Source organism: Camelina sativa, chromosome 4 (genome assembly GCF_030686135.1).
Source record: "Camelina sativa cultivar CO46 ecotype springtype chromosome 4, ASM3068613v1".
Lineage (NCBI taxonomy): Eukaryota > Viridiplantae > Streptophyta > Magnoliopsida > Brassicales > Brassicaceae > Camelina > Camelina sativa.
The window spans coordinates 10537008-10552053 of NC_141883.1; positions in this window are offsets into that span (position 1 = coordinate 10537008).

Sequence of the window (15046 nt, forward strand, 5' to 3'; positions counted from 1 at the left end):
GTCTACTTAAGGATCTCGGCATTGAAACAAGACAGCCGATGACAATGCATTGTGACAATGAGGCAGCGATCCACATAGCCACTAACTCAGTCTTCCATGAACGGACCAAGCACATTGAGAGCGACTGCCACAAGGTTAGGGAGAGGATCGAAGAGGGAGCGGTTCTACCATGCCACACAAGGAGTCAAGACCAGCTAGCCGACATCTTCACCAAATCTGCAAGTCCCAAGGTTTGTGATTATATTCATAGCAAACTTGGACTTGTAGACATCACACGGCCGTGATCAACTTTCCTAATCCGTGGACAGCACACTCTTTTTCCCTTGGCTTAGTTTTGTCCCATGAGGTTTTCTAAGTCAAGGTTTTTAATGAGGTGCTGCTTCACGGGTTCCAAGCTTAGCCATTTCATCAGGCTAAGCTTGAGGGGGAGTATTGATCAAGAATAAGCCTACGGCGTCCGTACAGTCCGTACCGTCCGTACGTGCAAGCAATAAGGCCGAGTGAAGCACTAAGGCCGAGTCATCTATGTGTGAGGATAGTGAGGAGGCCTGCTTACCTTCAGCCCATGAGAAGGATCGAGAATCCCTTGTGTAGCCGTTAGGGAGAAAGCGCAAGTGGACAAGAGTGGAAGACTAGGACAAGTCGCTATCACCGATCACCTACCCCCTCTCTCTCCTAATTGTCGATTTCTTTTGTTTCTATTTTAGGTCATGTGGTCGCCCTAGCTGCCTCCCTATTTAAACCTTTGTCATGTGTTGTATTTGGGATATTCTACCTAATTCTAATCTATTATCACTCTCTTTCATACTATTCACCACCAACTCTTCTTCTTCATTCTAAACCTCTCAAATCTCTCTAAGTCTTCCGCTTATTTCAACAGGCTAAAACCGGGAAAACATTGATTTGAAGCAGTAAATATCTTTGTACTATTTCTAGGGTCAGAATGTGTGACAATCCAATGCATTTGACTTAATCTAAAAGTTCGGAATGAATTTGGAGTGTTTAGACAATACTTAAACCCGTTTTATCCGAAACAGGCTAAAACCAAGAAAACATTGATTCAAAGCAGTAAACAGCTTTGTTACTGTTTCTAGGGTCAGAATGTGTGACAAACCAATGCATTTGACTAATTGTAAGAGTTCGGGATGAATTTGGAGTGTTTAGACAATACTTAAACCCGTTATATCCTAAAATAGGCATAAACCGAGAAAACACTGATTCTAAGCAGTAAACAGCTTTGTTACTGTTTCTAGGGTCAGAATGTGTGCCAATCCAATGCATTTGACTAATAGTAAGAGTTCTGGATGAATTTGGAGTGTTTAGACAACACTTAAACAGGTTTTATCCCAAAATAGGCTAAAACCGAGAAAACAGGCTAAAACAGAGAGAAAACATTGATTCGAAGCAGTAAACAGCTATGTAACTCTTTCTAGGGTCAAAATATGTAGCAATCCAATACATTTGACTAATTATAAGATTTCGGGTTGAATTTGGAGTGTTTAGACACCACTTTTACCCATTTTGTCCTGGAACAGGCTAAAACCGAGAAAACATTGATTCTAAGCAGTAAACAGCTTTATTACTGTTTCTAGGGTCAGAATGTGTGCCAATATAATGCATTTGACTTATTGTAAGAGTTTGGAATGAATTTGGAGTGTTTAGACAATATTTAAACCCGTTTTATCCCGAAAGAGGCTAAAACCAAGAAAACATTGATTCAAAGCAGTAAACAGCTTTGTTACTGTTTCTAGGGTCAGAATGTGTGACAAACCAATGCATTTGATTAATTGTAAGAGTTTGGGATGAATTTGGAGTGTTTAGACAACTATTAAACCCGTTATATCCCAAAATAGGCATAAACCGAGAAAACAAGCAAAAACCGAGAGAAAACATTGATTCGATGCAGTAAACAGCTATGTTACTCTTTCTTGGGTCAAAATATGTAACAATCCAATGCATTTGACTAATTATAAGAGTTTGGGTTGAATTTGGAGTGTTTAGACACCAATTATCCCCATTTTGTCCCGAAACAGGCTAAAACCGAGAAAACATTGATTCGAAGCAGTAAATATCTTTGTTACTATTTCTAGGGTCAGAATGTGTGACAGTCCAATGCATTCGACTAAGAGTAAGAGTTCTGGATAAATTTGGAGTGTTTAGACAACACTTAAACCGGTTTTATCCCAAAACAGGCTAAAACCGAGAAAACAGGCTAAAACAGAGAGAAAACATTGATTCGAAGCAGTAAACAGCTATGTTACTCAAAATATGTAACAATCCAATGCATTTGACTAATTGTAAGATTTCGGGTTGAATTTGGAGTGTTTAGACACCACTTTTACCCATTTTGTCCTGGAACAGGCTAAAACCGAGAAAACATTGATTCTAAGCAGTAAACAGCTTTGTTACTGTTTCTAGGGTCAGAATGTGTGCCAATATAATGCATTTGACTTATTGTAAGAGTTTGGAATGAATTTGGAGTGTTTAGACAATATTTAAACCCGTTTTATCGCGAAACAGGCTAAAACCAAGAAAACATTGATTCAAAGCAGTAAACAGCTTTGTTACTGTTTCTAGGGTCAGAATGTGTGACAAACCAATGCATTTGACTAATTGTAAGAGTTCGGGATGAATTTGGAGTAATTAAACAATATTTAAACCCGTTTTATCCTGAAACAGGCTGAAACCAAGAAAACATTGATACAAAGAAGTAAACAGCTTTGTTACTGTTTCTAGGGTCAGAATGTGAGACAAACAAATGCATTTGACTAATTGTAAGAGTTTGGGATGAATTTGGAGTGTTTAGACAACAGTTAAACCCGTTATATCCCAAAATATGCATAAACCGAGAAAACAAGCTAAAACCGAGAGAAAACATTGATTCGAAGCATTAAACAGCTATGTTACTCTTTCTTGGGTCAAAATATGTAACAATCCAATGCATTTGACTAATTATAAGAGTTTGGGTTGAATTTGGAGTGTTTAGACACCAATTATCTCCATTTTGTCCCGAAACAGGCTAAAACCGGGAAAACATTGATTTGAAGCAGTAAATATCTTTGTACTATTTCTAGGGTCAGAATGTGTGACAATCCAATGCATTTGACTTAATCTAAAAGTTCGGAATGAATTTGGAGTGTTTAGACAATACTTAAACCCGTTTTATCCGAAACAGGCTAAAACCAAGAAAACATTGATTCAAAGCAGTAAACAGCTTTGTTACTGTTTCTAGGGTCAGAATGTGTGACAAACCAATGCATTTGACTAATTGTAAGAGTTTGGGTTGAATTTGGAGTGTTTAGACACCAATTATCTCCATTTTGTCCCGAAACAGGCTAAAACCGGGAAAACATTGATTTGAAGCAGTAAATATCTTTGTACTATTTCTAGGGTCAGAATGTGTGACAATCCAATGCATTTGACTTAATCTAAAAGTTCGGAATGAATTTGGAGTGTTTAGACAATACTTAAACCCGTTTTATCCGAAACAGGCTAAAACCAAGAAAACATTGATTCAAAGCAGTAAATGTAAGTTTGAGAGTAGAGTAATCAAGAGATTATGGAAGAGAGTATGAAAGAGAGTGAAATCGTGTAAAGAGTGAGGAGAGTGAACGATTGAGAGAGAGAGTGTTGGAGAAAGAGAATAAACTCTTTTCTTGCTTCTATTAGTATGATACTTACAAACTATTTAAAGACATATACAAATAGGATATTCTCTTAGGATCCTATGCACACTAATATGAGGAGAAAGCGACATCTCCTTATTCTAACATGTGATCTCCTCTTCTCTCTTGCAACTTGCTCCAACGGCTACAAAGGAAGGATCGAGATGAATGGCGACCGTTGGAGGATCTCTTTGGTGGATTGGGCTCATGAAGACTTCTATTTGAGGATGGCCCGTTGGTTGGTCGTACGGACGTCCGTACGGTCGTACGGACAAGTGTGTGTGCCGGTTCATACTCCCCCTCAAGCTTGACTTGGGGAACTAGTCAAGCTTGACAACATAGGCACCCACCTCATTAAAAACCTTAGTATAGAAAAACCTCTTGGGAAAACTATACTTAAGGGAAAAAGAGTGTAGGCGCCAAAACAAAGCAAGTCATGGCCGAGTGAGGTTTAGGAGGCCAAGCTTAGGATGGATGTATTCACACACTTGGGGGCTCGCAGCTTTAGTCAGGACGTCTGCAAGTTGTTCTTTGCTTTCGGTATGGCAAGGTAAGACAACTCCAAGCTTGATTTGTTCTCGGACCTTATGGCAATCCACTTCAATGTGCTTGGTCCGCTCATGGAACACTGAATTGGTTGCTATATGAATGGCTGCTTCGTTATCACAGTGCATGGTGATCGGCTTTGTTGATTCTATTCCAAGATCCTTGAGTAACATCTTCAGCCACATTAGCTCCGTCGTTAGCTTCCTCATAGCTCTATACTCGGATTCGGCACTTGAGAGTGAGACGACCTTTTGCTTCTTGCTCTTCCATGTGACCAGGTTCCCTCCAAGGAACGTGCAATAGCCTGTGGTTGAGCGTCGGTCCCCACGATCTCCGGCATAGTCAGCGTCGCAGTAGCCTACCAACTCGGTGCTCTTGTTGCGTCCCATCCATATGCCTTGGCCGGGTGAGCCCTTGATGTACTTGAGGATCCGTGTCAGCATGTTCCAATGGTGCACGGTGGGGTTCTTCATATGCTGGCTTACCTGGTTCACGGCAAAGCAAATGTCAGGCCGTGTGATAGTTAAATAAATGAGCTTACCGACTAGCCGCCGGTAGAGGCTAACGTCCTCGAATGGAGCGGTGTCAAGCTCCCCCTGTCCTCCATCCTTGTAATTCTCTTCTAGGGGCGTTGTTACTGCCTTAGCTCCTAGTTTTCCTGTTTCACTCAATAAGTCTAGTGCATACTTTCTTTGAGATAACAATAACCCTTCATTTGATCTATAAACTTCTATCCCAAGAAAGTATTTCAACTCTCCAAGATCTTTAATATCAAAAACTGATTTCAAGAATGTTTTAGAGTCTTGAATACCTACCGAGTCACTTCCAGTGATGATGATATCATCAACATACACTAGAATGACTACTATACCTTTGGCGCTTGGTAAGGTGAACAAGGTGTGGTCAGCTTCGGATTTGCGAAAGCCTTTGTCAAGAAGTGTGGTGCTAAGCTTGTGATACCAAGCCCTTGGTGACTGCTTCAAGCCATAGATAGCTTTGTTGAGTTTCAAGACCTTTCCCGGACCAATAGTATCCTCCAAACCCGGTGGTGGTCGCATATACACTTCATCCTCCAGTTCTCCTTGCAAGAAGGCGTTCTTCACGTCCATTTGCCAAAGTTCCCAGTCGAGGTTGGTGGCGAGAGAGAGTACCACTCGAACCGTGTGAAGCTTAGCCACCGGAGCAAACGTATCAAGATAGTCCTCCCCATACGTTTGCGTGAAACCTCGTGCGACTAGGCGGGCTTTGTGGCGTTCAATCTCCCCATTGCTCTTATATTTGATTGTGAAGATATACCGAGAGGTGACAGCCTTCTTGCCCTTGGGTAAGTCAGCCTCGTCCCATGTATGATTTTGCACCATGGCCGTATTCTCGGCATCCACTGCATCTCTCCATACTTTGTGCTGCTTAGCCTCATCATAGGTCTTGGGGATCCAATCCTCATCAATATGGCCAAGAAACACTTGATGCTCTATCGGAAAATGAGCCAAGGTGCACACGGCCTGAATCGGATGAGCAACGGCCATGTTGTTGTAGTACACACGGGTGTTCTTCCAATGACTAGGAGGATACTTGATACGTTGGCTGCGCCGAAGAGGAACTATAGCCCCAGCTTCGGAGTTGGCTCGTCCTGGAGTAATGATCTCCTCAAGCTGTTCAGCCGTCCCCTCGGTTGTTTCGGCCGTGTTGTCCGCGAGTGACTCGGGTGCTTCCTCATGCTGCTCAGTATGGTCATCGGCATGTGTAGCAGGCTCAGGCTCAGTAGATGGCTCAGGTTGTTCTGGTGATGCTGGTCTGGCTGACTCAGTAGTGATCCGATCGTTTTCAAGACCTAGTCGCTCAAGGATTACTCGGAGGTTGCGCGTCCGATCAGATGGTGAATCAGAGAGGTTACGGAGCTCATCCCAATTCTTCTCATCGTAAAAGCCTTGTGTCTCCATGAACTTGACATCACGAGATACTAGAACCCTCCTTGTTGTAGGGTCATAGCACTTATACCCCTTTTGTGTGGTAGAGTAGCCAAGAAACATAGCCTTTGTACTCTTTGCATCAAGCTTGTCTCTTAGCTCACCTGGTCGCAACACATAGCACACACAACCAAACACTCGTAAGTGATCAAATGTAGGTTTGTCATTCGTTAATACCTCAAATGGAGACACATCCTTTAGGATCTTTGTTGGTGTGCGGTTAATAAGATAACAAGCGGCTAGCACAGCATCTCCCCAAAACCTCTTTGGAACCCTTGTGTGAAACATCATAGACCTTGCTACTTCCATGAGATGCCTATTCTTTCTCTCAGCCACTCCATTTTGTTGTGGTGTGTAAGGACAGCTAGTTTGATGAAGAATTCCATGTTTGGCTAGATATTGTTTAAAGGCATGGCTTGTGTACTCTCCACCATTATCTGATCTCAAAATTTTAATCTTGGCATGAAAGTGGTTAGTGACATAATTTTGAAAATTAGTAAAGGCCTCAAGGACTCTATCCTTAGAGGGAAGCAAAGTTATCCAAGTATATTTTGATTTTTCATCAATAAAAGTCACAAAATACTTTTGATTATCTCTAGATAAGCAAGGAGATGTCCAAACATCAGAATGAATTAAATCAAAACATTTTTCATAAATAGTAATAGATTTAGGGAAAACAGCCTTGCAATGTTTACCAAGAATACAAGCCTCACACTCATCATTTTGAAAAGAAACATTAGGAAATATTAAGGATAAAGCTCTTGTGTGAGGGTGTCCTAGCCTAGCATGTAAAATAGAATCACTAGGTTTCATAATAACCGAATTAAAACAAGATGCATTAGAAGATAAGTTCAAGTCCTCAAGCACATAGAGGTCATCCTTGGATCCTCCTTGACCAAGAACCTTACTTGTCTCAATATCCTGAAAATGAACATTGTTAGGACCAAATATAGCATAACAATTTAAATCAGTAGTGGCTCTCTTAACTGATAGCAAGTTAGAAGTAAAGTTTGGCATATAAAATGCCTTAGTCTCCTTATCAAATAGTTTCAAGTTTCCTATGCCTTTAACTGGTACTTTCTCACCATTTGCTATTATTACATTACCATTAGCAGGTTTAATATCACTAATTAGCCTAGAATCACTAATCATGTGATGGGATGCACCAGAATCAACTATGAGGGGTTTAATTTTGTTTGAGGCAAGAAACGCCTTACCGGTGGCCTCTTTGATGGCTTTGATGAGCGCATCAAGGTCGGACCGCCTTACCAGCTCGGACGATGCTGCAGCCAGAGCAGTTCCACTGGTCACTTGTTGAGGCTGCTCAGAGATTGACTCCCCCATGGCTACTGCTTGATGAGCTCTCGGTGGTCCTCCGCGGTTTGGTCGTCCACCTCGGATGGTACCCGGCGGTGGTGCTAGATGAGGGTGTAGAATCCAGCAGCGGCTCTTGAAGTGACCAAGCTTCTTACAATGCTCACAAAATGGCGGGTTGTTCTTGTCCTCCGGCTTGTAGTAGCCCTTGTTTGCTGATGCCGTCTCAGCTTTGTTAGCGGTCACAAGTTCTCCCTTGCCGCCAAACAATCCCATGGAGCCATGCTCCTTTTGAATTTGGTTACAGACATCATCAAGGCTAGGGAGCTTGTCCGACCGTAGAATATGCTTGATAAGGTCATTGTAGGAGGGGTTCAAGGTCAAGAGAAGGCCGAACACCTTATCTTGTTCACGCCTCTCATTCAGAATGGCCGGATCTATAGTCGCCGGCCGGAGCATCTCTAGTTCAGCCCAAAGGGACCTAAACTTCCCAAAGTGCTTGGTGAACTCCATGTCTTCTTGGTTGAGGTTGTTGATGGCCCTCTTAATCTCAAAAATTCGGTTTACATTTGTAACATTCCCTAAAACATTCTTGAGAGTGTCCCACAAGTCTTTTGCTGTCTCGCAATAAGAGTAAGCTTCAAGTATAGGTGCATCTAGGGAGTTTTGAATGATAGCTAGGACTCCCTGATCTTCTTGAAACCACTTGTTCTTCTCATCGACAAGATCCTTGCCGTCTTTGGTGGTCTCGCCACTAGGAGCTTCGCTTGTCTCAACATGGGACCAAAGTCCTCGGCCGCATAGGGCTGTCTTTGTGGTTCTAGCCCACAGTAAGTAATTCTCTCCCTTGAGAGTAACTGGAACAATGAGAGTTTTGGTAGTTTCCATGGAAAAGGATGAAGAGACCGTTGGTTAAAGCTATTGTCCAACGGTTAAAGAAAGAAGATTCAAGAACAAGAAATTTCAAGAACAAGAAAGAGAATGCGGAAGGGAGTGATGGAGATTTGAGGCAAGAACAGAATCAAATCTGCTCTGATACCATGTAAGTTTGAGAGTAGAGTAATCAAGAGATTATGGAAGAGAGTATGAAAGAGAGTGAAATCGTGTAAAGAGTGAGGAGAGTGAACGATTGAGAGAGAGAGTGTTGGAGAAAGAGAATAAACTCTTTTCTTGCTTCTATTAGTATGATACTTACAAACTATTTAAAGACATATACAAATAGGATATTCTCTTAGGATCCTATGCACACTAATATGAGGAGAAAGCGACATCTCCTTATTCTAACATGTGATCTCCTCTTCTCTCTTGCAACTTGCTCCAACGGCTACAAAGGAAGGATCGAGATGAATGGCGACCGTTGGAGGATCTCTTTGGTGGATTGGGCTCATGAAGACTTCTATTTGAGGATGGCCCGTTGGTTGGTCGTACGGACGTCCGTACGGTCGTACGGACAAGTGTGTGTGCCGGTTCATAGTAAACAGCTTTGTTACTGTTTCTAGGGTCAGAATGTGTGACAAACCAATGCATTTGACTAATTGTAAGAGTTCGGGATGAATTTGGAGTGTTTAGACAATACTTAAACCCGTTATATCCTAAAATAGGCATAAACCGAGAAAACACTGATTCTAAGCAGTAAACAGCTTTCTTACTGTTTCTAGGGTCAGAATGTGTGACAGTCCAATGTATTTGACTAATAGTAAGAGTTCTGGATGAATTTGGAGTGTTTAGACAACACTTAAACAGGTTTTATCCCAAAATAGGCTAAAACCGAGAAAACAGGCTAAAACAGAGAGAAAACATTGATTCGAAGCAGTAAACAGCTATGTAACTCTTTCTAGGGTCAAAATATGTAGCAATCCAATGCATTTGACTAATTATAAGATTTCGGGTTGAATTTGGAGTGTTTAGACACCACTTTTACCCATTTTGTCCTGGAACAGGCTAAAACCGAGAAAACATTGATTCTAAGCAGTAAACAGCTTTATTACTGTTTCTAGGGTCAGAATGTGTGCCAATATAATGCATTTGACTTATTGTAAGAGTTTGAAATGAATTTGGAGTGTTTAGACAATATTTAAACCCGTTTTATCCCGAAAGAGGCTAAAACCAAGAAAACATTGATTCAAAGCAGTAAACAGCTTTGTTACTGTTTCTAGGGTCAGAATGTGTGACAAACCAATGCATTTGATTAATTGTAAGAGTTTGGGATGAATTTGGAGTGTTTAGACAACTATTAAACCCGTTATATCCCAAAATAGGCATAAACCGAGAAAACAAGCAAAAACCGAGAGAAAACATTGATTCGATGCAGTAAACAGCTATGTTACTCTTTCTTGGGTCAAAATATGTAACAATCCAATGCATTTGACTAATTATAAGAGTTTGGGTTGAATTTGGAGTGTTTAGACACCAATTATCCCCATTTTGTCCCGAAACAGGCTAAAACCGAGAAAACATTGATTCGAAGCAGTAAATATCTTTGTTACTATTTCTAGGGTCAGAATGTGTGACAGTCCAATGCATTCGACTAAGAGTAAGAGTTCTGGATAAATTTGCAGTGTTTAGACAACACTTAAACCGGTTTTATCCCAAAACAGGCTAAAACCGAGAAAACAGGCTAAAACAGAGAGAAAACATTGATTCGAAGCAGTAAACAGCTATGTCACTCAAAATATGTAACAATCCAATGCATTTGACTAATTGTAAGATTTCGGGTTGAATTTGGAGTGTTTAGACACCACTTTTACCCATTTTGTCCTGGAACAGGCTAAAACCGAGAAAACATTGATTCTAAGCAGTAAACAGCTTTGTTACTGTTTCTAGGGTCAGAATGTGTGCCAATATAATGCATTTGACTTATTGTAAGAGTTTGGAATGAATTTGGAGTGTTTAGACAATATTTAAACCCGTTTTATCGCGAAACAGGCTAAAACCAAGAAAACATTGATTCAAAGCAGTAAACAGCTTTGTTACTGTTTCTAGGGTCAGAATGTGTGACAAACCAATGCATTTGACTAATTGTAAGAGTTCGGGATGAATTTGGAGTAATTAAACAATATTTAAACCCGTTTTATCCCGAAACAGGCTGAAACCAAGAAAACATTGATACAAAGAAGTAAACAGCTTTGTTACTGTTTCTAGGGTCAGAATGTGAGACAAACAAATGCATTTGACTAATTGTAAGAGTTTGGGATGAATTTGGAGTGTTTAGACAACAGTTAAACCCGTTATATCCCAAAATATGCATAAACCGAGAAAACAAGCTAAAACCGAGAGAAAACATTGATTCGAAGCATTAAACAGCTATGTTACTCTTTCTTGGGTCAAAATATGTAACAATCCAATGCATTTGACTAATTATAAGAGTTTGGGTTGAATTTGGAGTGTTTAGACACCAATTATCTCCATTTTGTCCCGAAACAGGCTAAAACCGGGAAAACATTGATTTGAAGCAGTAAATATCTTTGTACTATTTCTAGGGTCAGAATGTGTGACAATCCAATGCATTTGACTTAATCTAAAAGTTCGGAATGAATTTGGAGTGTTTAGACAATACTTAAACCCGTTTTATCCGAAACAGGCTAAAACCAAGAAAACATTGATTCAAAGCAGTAAACAGCTTTGTTACTGTTTCTAGGGTCAGAATGTGTGACAAACCAATGCATTTGACTAATTGTAAGAGTTCGGGATGAATTTGGAGTGTTTAGACAATACTTAAACCCGTTATATCCTAAAATAGGCATAAACCGAGAAAACACTGATTCTAAGCAGTAAACAGCTTTGTTACTGTTTCTAGGGTCAGAATGTGTGCCAATCCAATGCATTTGACTTAATGTAAAAGTTCGGAATGAATTTGGAGTGTTTAGACAATACTTAAACCCGTTTTATCCGAAACAGGCTAAAACCAAGAAAACATTGATTCAAAGCAGTAAACTGCTTTGTTACTGTTTCTAGGGTCAGAATGTGTGACAAACCTATGCATTTGACTAATTGTAAGAGTTCGGGATGAATTTGGAGTGTTTAGACAACAGTTAAACCCGTTATATTCCAAAATAGGCTTAAACCGAGAAAACAAGCTAAAACCGAGAGAAAACATTGATTCGAAGCAGTAAACAGCTATGTTACTCTTTCTTATGTCAAAATATGTAACAATCCAATGCATTTGACTAATGATAAGAGTTTGGGTTGAATTTGGAGTGTTTAGACACCAATTATACCCATTTTGTCGCGAAACAGGCTAAAACCAAGAAAACATTGATTCGAAGCAGTAAATAGCTTTCTTACTATTTCTAGGGTCAAAAATGTGTGACAGTCCAATGTATTTGACTAATAGTAAGAGTTCTGGATGAATTTGGAGTGTGTAGACAACACTTAAACCGGTTTTATCCCAAAACAGGCTAAAACCGAGAAAACAGGCTAAAACAGAGAGAAAACATTGATTCGAAGCAGTAAACAGCTATGTTACTCTTTCTAGGGTCAAAATATGTAGCAATCCAATGCATTTGACTAATTATAAGATTTCGGGTTGTATTTGGAGTGTTTAGACACCACTTTTACCCATTTTGTCCTAGAACAGGCTAAAACCGAGAAAACATTGATTCTAAGCAGTAAACAGCTTTATTACTGTTTCTAGGGTCAGAATGTGTGCCAATATAATGCATTTGACTTATTGTAAGAGTTTGGAATGAATTTGGAGTGTTTAGACAATATTTAAACCCGTTTTATCGCGAAACAGGCTAAAACCAAGAAAACATTGATTCAAAGCAGTAAACAGCTTTGTTACTGTTTCTAGGGTCAGAATGTGTGACAAACCAATGCATTTGATTAATTGTAAGAGTTTGGGATGAATTTGGAGTGTTTAGACAACTATTAAACCCGTTATATCCCAAAATAGGCATAAACCGAGAAAACAAGCAAAAACCGAGAGAAAACATTGATTCGATGCAGTAAACAGCTATGTTACTCTTTCTTGGGTCAAAATATGTAACAATCCAATGCATTTGACTAATTATAAGAGTTTGGGTTGAATTTGGAGTGTTTAGACACCAATTATCCCCATTTTGTCCCGAAACAGGCTAAAACCGAGAAAACATTGATTCGAAGCAGTAAATATCTTTGTTACTATTTCTAGGGTCAGAATGTGTGACAGTCCAATGCATTCGACTAAGAGTAAGAGTTCTGGATAAATTTGGAGTGTTTAGACAACACTTAAACCGGTTTTATCCCAAAACAGGCTAAAACCGAGAAAACAGGCTAAAACAGAGAGAAAACATTGATTCGAAGCAGTAAACAGCTATGTTACTCAAAATATGTAACAATCCAATGCATTTGACTAATTATAAGATTTCGGGTTGAATTTGGAGTGTTTAGACACCACTTTTACCCATTTTGTCCTGGAACAGGCTAAAACCGAGAAAACATTGATTCTAAGCAGTAAACAGCTTTGTTACTGTTTCTAGGGTCAGAATGTGTGCCAATATAATGCATTTGACTTATTGTAAGAGTTTGGAATGAATTTGGAGTGTTTAGACAATATTTAAACCCGTTTTATCGCGAAACAGGTAAAACCAAGAAAACATTGATTCAAAGCAGTAAACAGCTTTGTTACTGTTTCTAGGGTCAGAATGTGTGACAAACCAATGCATTTGACTAATTGTAAGAGTTCGGGATGAATTTGGAGTAATTAAACAATATTTAAACCCGTTTTATCCCGAAACAGGCTGAAACCAAGAAAACATTGATACAAAGAAGTAAACAGCTTTGTTACTGTTTCTAGGGTCAGAATGTGAGACAAACAAATGCATTTGACTAATTGTAAGAGTTCGGGATGAATTTGGAGTGTTTAGACAACAGTTAAACCCGTTATATCCCAAAATATGCATAAACCGAGAAAACAAGCTAAAACCGAGAGAAAACATTGATTCGAAGCATTAAACAGCTATGTTACTCTTTCTTGGGTCAAAATATGTAACAATCCAATGCATTTGACTAATTATAAGAGTTTGGGTTGAATTTGGAGTGTTTAGACACCAATTATCTCCATTTGTCCTGAAACAGGCTAAAACCGGGAAAACATTGATTTGAAGCAGTAAATATCTTTGTTACTATTTCTAGGGTCAGAATGTGTGACAATCCAATGCATTTGACTTAATCTAAAAGTTCGGAATGAATTTGGAGTGTTTAGACAATACTTAAACCCGTTTTATCCGAAACAGGCTAAAACCAAGAAAACATTGATTCAAAGCAGTAAACAGCATTGTTACTGTTTCTAGGGTCAGAATGTGTGACAAACCAATGCATTTGACTAATTGTAAGAGTTCGGGATGAATTTGAGTGTTTAGACAATACTTAAACCCGTTTTATCCGAAACAGGCTAAAACCAAGAAAACACTGATTCTAAGCAGTAAACAGCTTTGTTACTGTTTCTAGGGTCAGAATGTGTGCCAATCCAATGCATTTGACTTAATGTAAAAGTTCGGAATGAATTTGGAGTGTTTAGACAATACTTAAACCCGTTTTATCCGAAACAGGCTAAAACCAAGAAAACATTGATTCAAAGCAGTAAACTGCTTTGTTACTGTTTCTAGGGTCAGAATGTGTGACAAACCTATGCATTTGACTAATTGTAAGAGTTCGGGATGAATTTGGAGTGTTTAGACAACAGTTAAACCCGTTATATTCCAAAATAGGCTTAAACCGAGAAAACAAGCTAAAACCGAGAGAAAACATTGATTCGAAGCAGTAAACAGCTATGTTACTCTTTCTTGGGTCAAAATATGTAACAATCCAATGCATTTGACTAATGATAAGAGTTTGGGTTGAATTTGGAGTGTTTAGACACCAATTATACCCATTTTGTCGCGAAACAGGCTAAAACCAAGAAAACATTGATTCGAAGCAGTAAACAGCTTTCTTACTATTTCTAGGGTCAGAATGTGTGACAGTCCAATGTATTTGACTAATAGTAAGAGTTCTGGATGAATTTGGAGTGTGTAGACAATACTTAAACCCGTTTTATCCGAAACAGGCTAAAACCAAGAAAACATTGATTCAAAGCAGTAAACAGCATTGTTACTGTTTCTAGGGTCAGAATGTGTGACAAACCAATGCATTTGACTAATTGTAAGAGTTCGGGATGAATTTGGAGTGTGTAGACAATACTTAAACCCGTTTTATCCGAAACAGGCTAAAACCAAGAAAACATTGATTCAAAGCAGTAAACAGCATTGTTACTGTTTCTAGGGTCAGAATGTGTGACAAACCTATGCATTCGACTAATTGTAAGAGTTCGGGATGAATTTGGAGTGTTTAGACAACAGTTAAACCCGTTATATTCCAAAATAGGCTTAAACCGAGAAAACAAGCTAAAACCGAGAGAAAACATTGATTCGAAGCATTAAACAGCTATGTTACTCTTTCTTGGGTCAAAATATGTAACAATCCAATGCATTTGACTAATGATAAGAGTTTGGGTTGAATTTGGAGTGTTTAGACACCAATTATACCCATTTTGTCGCGAAACAGGCTAAAACCAAGAAAACATTGATTCGAAGC